This window comes from Mastomys coucha, unplaced genomic scaffold (assembly GCF_008632895.1).
Source record: "Mastomys coucha isolate ucsf_1 unplaced genomic scaffold, UCSF_Mcou_1 pScaffold20, whole genome shotgun sequence".
Lineage (NCBI taxonomy): Eukaryota > Metazoa > Chordata > Mammalia > Rodentia > Muridae > Mastomys > Mastomys coucha.
The window spans coordinates 26256155-26264867 of record NW_022196903.1 but is presented as its reverse complement, the minus strand read 5'-3'; the positions used below and the strand labels follow the sequence as shown (position 1 = coordinate 26264867).

The following is an 8713-nucleotide window of genomic DNA, read 5'->3' as shown; positions in this document are numbered from 1 at the left end:
ACAGGAATGGGGCATAAAAAGGGAGCTCAGAAACCATTTCCTAACTCTTCTCCTGGGTGGGGGACTTCAAGCTTTACAAATAGTTTGTATTTAAGAAACGTTCCTATAATAATTCCTCAATGAGCCCCTGAAGAACTGGACCTTTTTTCATGCTTTCTAAGGAGACAAGGAAACAGTATTTTGCCGTAGCAAAGGTTCATAGCTGCCTCTGTGGGACAGTCTTGCGTTTCTGGACTTGAAGGTTGAAGGGAGAGGGTATAGAATAATGGCTAAGAATTGAGGCTTGGAGACAGATTTGCTCTTAAGCCACAGCTGTGTGATCACAGGCAATTTAACTTAAGCCCTCTAAGGCTCGACTTCCTCACCGATAATGTAGAAATGATAATGCCGTCCAGCTGATCAAATTACTGTGCAGAATAATCCAGAACAAGGGCTTTTCCAATACAAATAGGACATAAGCCACAATGAAAGACATATGTATGATTTAAAATTTTCAAGTAGTTGGTTAAGAAAAGTAGAAAGCAAACAGGTGTAGTTAATTTTCATACTACAGTTTACTTAGCACGTACACATTATTAAGGTATTTTAAACTCTTGAGTCTTTGAAGGTGACCTCAGACTCCTGAGCCTCCTGCCTCTACTCTCCAAGTACTGGGATCACAGGCGTGTGCCACTACACCTGTTTTATGTGGTACTAAGGAATGAACCCAGGGCTTTTTCTTTTTTAAAGATTTATTTATTTCATTTATATGAGTACACTGTAGCTATCTTCAGACACACCAGAAGAGGGCATCGGATCCCATTACAGATGGTTGTGAGCTACCATGTGGTTGCTGGGAATTGAACTCAGTACCTCTGGAAGAGCAGTCAGTGCTCTTAACCGCTGAGCCATCTCTCCAGCCCAAACCCAGGGCTTTATGCACGCTAGGCAAGCACTCTACCAACTGAGCCTCTTTCCAGCCCTGCACAGCATCTCTCCATTCTTGTAACATGTTTCAAGCCCCTGATGACCAGATAAGACTGATGGAGTGTGGGCTATGGAAAAGCCATGAGGCATCTGGCTTTGTACTAGACACGTAATGAACACACAAATAAGCATTAATATTCGTCTTAGAGAATTCCATAATCTCAGAGCTTCTGTTGACTGTCCATGTTGTTCTGGGAAATCCTTGGAAAGGCTGGCTATTCAACTTTGAGCCCTCATTTACGTTAGAGGCAACTTTCTCCAGAACTATCTGCCTAGGGATGGCACTACCCACAGTGGGCTGGGCCCTCCCATGTCAATCACCGATCATGAAAATGCCCCATAAGCACCAGTGATGTTCAGGGTACCGACATATGAAGCCCTAAGAATGAGCCAACTCTAGGGTCCTACCACTTCATACCACAGGTTGTTACTAGTTATTTGGTCTTGTATTTTTCACTTTCCAAATAATGAGGCATTAAAGTAATATATGCTGATCAAAGTTGGCTTGTTAAGCTAATGTTTGAAATCCCAGTACTCCGGAGGCAGAAGAAGGGAGACAAGACGTTCAAAGTCACTTTGGCTATATATCAAGTTCAAGGCCAACCTGGGCTACATAAGACACTATCTCAAAAAAAAAAAAAAAAAAAAAAAAAAAAAAAAAAGGCAAACACAAGGAAAGCACAGAATTGCAATACTATGCAATTTCACTAAGTGTATATACTCAGGAGAATTATAAAATATGTAAATACATACATGCAACACACAGTCAAGGTATAAACCAACTTATTGGTACATATCACAGTATTGTCCATTATTCATAATAGACAAGAAGTTGAACAGCCAAACCAGCTGAGGAATGGGTCCATCCAATGTGGTAGGCCCTCACCAGGGAACAGTATTCAGCTGCTGGATGGACTAAAGGATGGATGTATGCCACATCATGAGTGGATCTTGAAAAGTATACTAAGTGAAAGAGACCAGGCACAGAGTTCAGACTGTGTGTCTTCAGTTCCATGAGATCTTCATAGTGACCATACCCATAGAGACAAATATTCTAGGGGTTCTTCCTCCGTGGTACAAGTGTTCTGGAATTAGATCCTGGCAGTGGTGGAACCACCATGTGAATAAACTAAAAACCATTGAGTTGCTCAACCCAAAGGTTGACTTGTTGCTCACAGGAAGCAGAATCACACACTCAAGTACTGCCAGAGCCCTAGAATAGACATGTATCTGTGAGACTTTAAAAATAGAAGCGATTACTCATGACCAAAACATTATTTGATAAGATATCATCTTGAACTACAGCATACTCATAGCGAACCTGTCCCGTTTCCCATAAATGAAAGTGTTTGAAAGTTTAAAATCAAGCATGACTATTACTGAGTAGGCACAAACAAAGGACTATGCACACAGAGATGCATAGATATCCATGTATGGGATGGGGCAGAATTTCTTAACCAGGGTACCTGCCGCTCCCCTATTCACAACTCTGCTGTGGTTCTGTCACCCGCTGGGGAATCAGCCCCACATGTCTGTGTACCTCCCTGCCCTATGATGGGGTGGCGGGGCGGCAGGGATATAGGGCAGCAGGGATACGGGGTGGCGGGGATACAGGGTGGCGGGGATATAGCTCCTAGGCCTTAGACTCCAGAGGGAGGCACACAAGTTAAGATCCAGATTTTACTAGTCTCTACTAGTCTCTAGTTTTGTGGTTTCTGTCAACCTCTCCCTCCCTCTCTCTCTCTTTCTCTCTCTCTCCCTCTCTCTCTCTAGCTAACTCTCTCTCTGCTTCAGTTTCCCATTACAAGAAGGACTTAATTCAAGCACTTGGGAAGCAGAGGTAGGTGGATTTCTGAGTTCAAGGCCAGCCTGGTCTACAGAAGGACTTCTAGGACAGCCAGGGCTACACAGAGAAACTGTCACACACACACACACACACACAAAAGGCTGCTGAGCAGTGGTTGTGCACAGCTTTAATCCCAGCACCCAGGAGGCAGAGGCAGTAGGAACTTTGAGTTTGAGGCTAGCTTTGCCTCCAGAGAGAGTTCCAGGACAGCCAGGGCTCCACTGAGAAAGCCTGTCTGGGGTTGAGGAGGTCTGTGCTTGTGAATACTGGGGTAGGGTTAAATGTAATCCTCTCAGATGAGTGCCTGGCATGAGAAACACTTTCTCAGCATTTTACAAATAAGGACAAGTGAACACCTAAGCCCCGCCTCCATACCCCACACCAGGGAGAACTTGCTTTCCGTGTAACAGCTTTCCAGTTCTTCCCTTGGTGTTTTACCCAATTGTGATTTGGTGATCCTAGCTTTCCTTCTCCCTGTCTGTAGCACTTTCCAGAGTTCTCTGCGGCCACCTGCTCCTGGCCCTGGCCCTTGCCCTTGGCTATCAGCGCCTACTAGGAGACAAATATCTGAGTGACCTCTTTGCCTTTTCATCAAAAGGACCCAGAATGGTGCCTGAGATGGAGGAGACAGGCCATGCTGTTTTCTGAATGGGCAGACATAAGAGGGAATCCGGAGAGCCCGATAGGAGAGGGATGCTCCTTTCTCACACGGTCCCCTTTGTGGCATTTGATATGGGACCTCACGCTTATCACATCTCCATGACGATGAGAGACGAAAGGGCATGGAGTGTACCTAGTGTGAGGGGAGAGAGTTAGCCTTCACAGCGGGGACAGGCAAGGACTCTGCGAAAGGCCTAGTCAGAAACGGCTCGCTCAGGCTGAAGGCAGAGTGTATACAGGAACACATTTTTATTTCTTTCTGGTGTTGAAGGATGAAGCCATAGTCGGAGCCAGACTCGGTTAATGCTCTACTACTGAGCTACATCCCAGCAGGGACAAGAAATTTTAATAAGATCTTTCGTGTTGCGCAATATGTGTCGGGAACTTACGGGTACAGCGAGGTACTTTTCCATGGCACGAGGCCTGTTTCCAGGCACAGTAAACAGACCGTCTATGGAAGGATGTCGCTTGCTTGTACGACTGCAGTCCAGATAATCAGGTGGCCACAGGGCTTGGGAGTCCTTGGGCAGGACACAAAGGCGGCAGATAATGGCTTTCCTAATTCTCTCATTTTCCACACAGCCCTCTGGAGTCCTAATAAAGCCTCATAGACCAGCACACTGACTTCAAAGAGCTGTTCTCTAAACTCGCCCTGCCTAGTCTGGAGGCTCTAACTGTCGTCGGGGGCTGCTTACCTCTCATCTACGTCCCCCACTTCTGCCTTGTAATAGGCCTCTGTCTAATGTTGTCCAGAGAAAAACAACTGGTGACTCACCAGCCCCTTGGGAAATGTGTCACCCCTTCCAGGAGTTTCGCATTAAGAAAAGAGGTCAAAATGGAGGAACAGAAGGACTAATGGCGACGAGGTGATGAGGGCATTAATAACCCTGCCGATGATGACAAAGACCTGAAGGTGACAGTTACTGGCTATTTACTGTGGGCCAGATATGGTGCTAACAACCAACACCATTATCTTACATGCTTGTAACGCCAACCACCCTTTGAGGTAGATATTATCTTATCCATGTTACAGATGAGGAATGAAAAAAAAAATCAAATGCTCCACATGGCAGACAAAGAGCTGAAAACGGTCTCTAAGATTCTTGATTTAAGTTGCGTCATAGCACATTTTTAAAACTTTGAGTGTGTGTGTGTGTGTGTGTGTGTGTGTGTATGTGTGTGTACACATGTGGATGATGTGGGTAGCGCCAAGGCATACATGTAGAGGACAAGCTCTGGTATTAGCCCTCACCTTTTACCTTGTTTGTAGAAAGGTCTCTCTCATTATTTACCTCTGCCTTTGTTCATCTAAGTGGCCAACAAGCCTCTGGGACTTCTCCTGTTGCTACTGCCCGTCTCACCATAGGAATGCTGGGAATACAGACGCACATGACCACATCCAGAATTGACAGGGTCTCTGGGGATTCAAACTCAGGTCCTCACACTTTACCTCCTGAGCCATCTCCCCAGTCCAAATGAATAGATATTTGAGGAACTTCGGTTCTGTAGGGAAAGGGAGCCGAGAGCAGACAAAAGCAATAAGAAGGCTTCCAGAGCAAGCCACAGAAGCGCCCTGTGCCGAAGATTTTGGTTTGAGCGCGATGAGACAAAGCCACAGGCACTATGACAGCCACAGGCAGAAACCCAAGGCCTCCAGAGGACGTGTATTGGGATTGCTGTAAACCCCAGCATAAGAAGCCCCGCTCTTAATACCTAACTTCCCAAATAACACAAGTCTACTTTCACCTGGGCTTCTACTATGGTTACTGGTCCATTTTCTTTAAGTTTTTAATGAAAAAAAAAATGATACCCTGGAATTTTGAAAGGAGATACCCTGAATTCCATTTCCCCAACACTGATTTTCTTTGGAGTTTTGCTCAATCCGAGAGGCTGTGAAGAAAGAACGCCGCGCTGAATCAGACTCAGGCTTTTGTCTCCAAGAGGCTGTCCGCCTTTAATAAAGTTACATAACTGCCCTTTGCCTTAGTTTTCCCAAGTATAAAATGGAGGGGTGAAGCCAGATGAACTTTAAAATCTCTCAACTCCAACAGGAGGTAATTCTGTCTCTCTTCTACTTTTCTGAGCTTTCATAACCCTTGCAGGGAAAGGTAGGTATAAAGTAATGTTGATATGGTTCATTAACTCCTTATACTACATCCGGGGAAAACATTTCACATACAGTGAGACTGTAATGGAAATGTTGTCATTAAAAGCTTGAGAAATCCCCCAGATAGCTACCAAAGTTACCAAAAGCTATACAAATTGGTACCTTACTCCTTGCATGGTAGTTACATATACAAGTGAAGTATTAAGCATTTGAGGCATTAATTATAAGTAATATATTAAATTTGATATGGTCCTTCTAATCTTTGTTGAAACATAGCTCACAATGTAAACATGAGACTGTTCCATCAGTAAAAATTTTCCAGACAGCATTTATAATTCTGTTAAGGTTTCTCTATAAGAAAAAGGACAGTCACAGGAGGACAGTGGTAGTTCTAGCTAATATATCAGGTGGGCAGAGACAGGTCAGTGCACAAGTCTAAAATCTATCTACCAGTATGAACAGTGAGTCCTCTACCAATATGAACAGTGAGTCCTGCCTCTCTCTCATTCTGCCACATGTCATGTATGACCTGGTATGACCTTTCTGAAGGGCTATTTGACAATACTAATAGGAGCTTAAAAGTGTTCCTCCCATTGCATTAGGTCATTACCCTTAAAGAAATATATACTAAGGCCAGAGACAGGGCTAGAGATGTAGCTCAGTTGGTAGAATACTTGCCTAGCATGCACAACGCCTTGGGTTCAATCCTTACCATTGCATAAACCAGGTGTGATACCACACATCTATAATCCCAGGGCTGTAGAAGTGGAGGCAAGAGGAACAGAAATTCAAAGTCATCATCGGCTACACTAGAATACTAGTCTGGAATACATAAGATGCTGCCCCTGATGATGGTGGTGGGGATAATACTTTGAGGCAGCATTATATACAACTTTAAAGAACTCGATCTGGATGCGACGGCACATGTTTTTAATCCCAGGACGTGGGAGGCAGAGACAGAAGGAGAGGGATCTCTGTGAGTTCAAGGTCAGTCTGGTCTACCTAGAAGGTTCCAGAACAACAGGGATAACACAGTGAGACCCTGTCTCAAAAAGGATTAGAAACTGAATCAGGAGAGATTCAAGCATGAGAACTTGAGTTTGGACCCCCAGAAATCTTGTAAAAAGCCTAGCACAGTAGTGGATCCCTATAATCTTAGCACTGAGGAGTTGGGGCCAGAGCACACCTCCGACTTGCTGACCAGCCAGTTTAGGCAAATCATAGAGCTTCAGATTCTGTTAGATACCCTATCTTAAAAAGGAAAGTGGAGGGCCAGGTGGTGGTAGTGCACACCTTTAATCCCAGTACTCGGGAGGCAGAGTCAGGAGAATCTTTGTGAGTTCGAGACTAGCCTGGTCAACAAAGGGAGTTCTGGGACAGCCAAGGCTACTTAGACAAACCCTGTTTTGGAAGCTATTTTCCCTAAAAATGTAAGGTAAAGGCTGGAGAGACAGCTCAGCACATAAGCATTGGCTGCTCTTGCAGAGGATGAGAGTTCAGTTTCCTGGACAGCACCCATGCTGTGGCTTACTGTTGCCCATAACTCCAGCCCCAGGGGATCTGACAACTCTCAGTCTCCATGGAAACCTACATGTGTACATACACACACACATATATGTAAATTAAAAAAATAAGGAAGCCACTTGATATGAACCTCTACCTCCACATGTACAGACACATAAACACATACACTACACACATGAGAAAGAATCAGAAGTCATCTAAATCACCAGAAGAAGAATAGTTAAGTGATTGATGTTAATGTTAAACATACATTAAATATGTGTTTATAGGGATATATATTCACATGTGTATTTAATTAATATGCAGACTCTTTTCTAGATCACAAATGGATCACAGTATAGACAGCAGAGGTGCTTGTTGCTGCTGGCTTAGCATCTGGGTCTTGTCAGTGAACAGAGGAGCTGGGATATCTGTCTCATAGACAAATGTGTCATCACTGAATCTCAGCAGCATCAGTTCAAATCAGGGTTGTGAAGTTTTACCTAACCTCTTCTATGTTACAGCTATGTCACCTTCCCTGTATAAGTCAGGGTTCTGAAGAGAAAAAGAACTTATGGAATCTGCACAGAGAGAGAGAGATGGAGAAGAGAGAGAGAAAGAGAGAGATGAGAGAGACAGAGATAGAGACAGAGAGAGAAGAGGAGAGGAGAGAGGAGGAGGAGAGGAGAGGAGAGGAGAGGAAGAGAGAGAAGAGAAGAGGAAAGGAGAGGAGAGGAGAAGAGAGGAGAGAGAGAGAAGGAGAGGAGAGGAGAGGGAGAGGAAGAGGAGAAAAGGAGAGGGAGAGAGGAGAGGAGAGGAGAGAGAGAATAGGAGAGGGAGAGAGAAGAGGAGAAGAGAGGGAGAGGAGAGGAGAAGAGAGGAGAGGAGAGGAGAGGAGATGGAGAGGAGAGGGAGGAGAAGAGGAGAGGTAGAGAGAAGAGGAGAGGAGAGGAGAGGAGAGGAGAGGAGAGGAGAGGAGAGGAGAGAGAGAAGAGGAGAGGAAAGGAGAGGGAGAGAGGGGAGGGGAGGAGAGAGGAGAGAGGAGAGAAAGAGAGAGAGAGAGAGAGAGAGAGAGAGAGAGAGAGAGAGAGAGAGACTCGAATGGCTTACAGACCGTGATCTAACTAGTCTAGCAATGGTTGTCTACCAATGGAAGGTCCAAAAATCCCCAGTTGTTCAGCCCCCATGGCTGGATGCCTCAGCTCATCTTCAGTATACACCAGGATATTGAAAGAAGTAGGCTCTAATGCTAGTGAATGAATGGACTTGTCAGTGAGAGCAAGCAGGCAGAAAGGAAGCTTCATTCGTCCATGTCCTTTATATAGGCTGCTGGCAGTAGGTGTGGCCCTATTAAAGGTTGATCTTCCCACTTCAGAAGATCTAGTTTAAAAGTAAGTCTTCCCACTTCAAATGACTTATGAAAAAAAAAAAATTCCTCCCAGATGTACCCAGCCCCTTGGTTAATTCCAGATGAAGTCAAGTTGACAACCAAGAATAGTTATCACATCCACTTATAGTGAGAACCCTGTCTCGAGGAAAAGCAAGCAGGGCAAAATTGGAATATTTATCTCTAGTGATAGAGTTCACTTGGTTGGTCTATGTCACATCACCCACAATAGCAACTTTAACTG

At 44.7% G+C, this 8713-nt stretch overlaps 1 long non-coding RNA gene across 1 annotated transcript; it reads left to right on the top strand.

The window, feature by feature from the left end:
- Positions 1 to 3869: 3869 nt before the first annotated feature.
- LOC116098689 lies at positions 3870 to 4560 on the top strand. Its single transcript, XR_004121906.1, has 2 exons — positions 3870 to 3971; positions 4055 to 4560. It is a non-coding gene; the product is annotated as an uncharacterized LOC116098689 (long non-coding RNA).
- The last annotated feature ends 4153 nt before the right edge of the window (positions 4561 to 8713 follow it).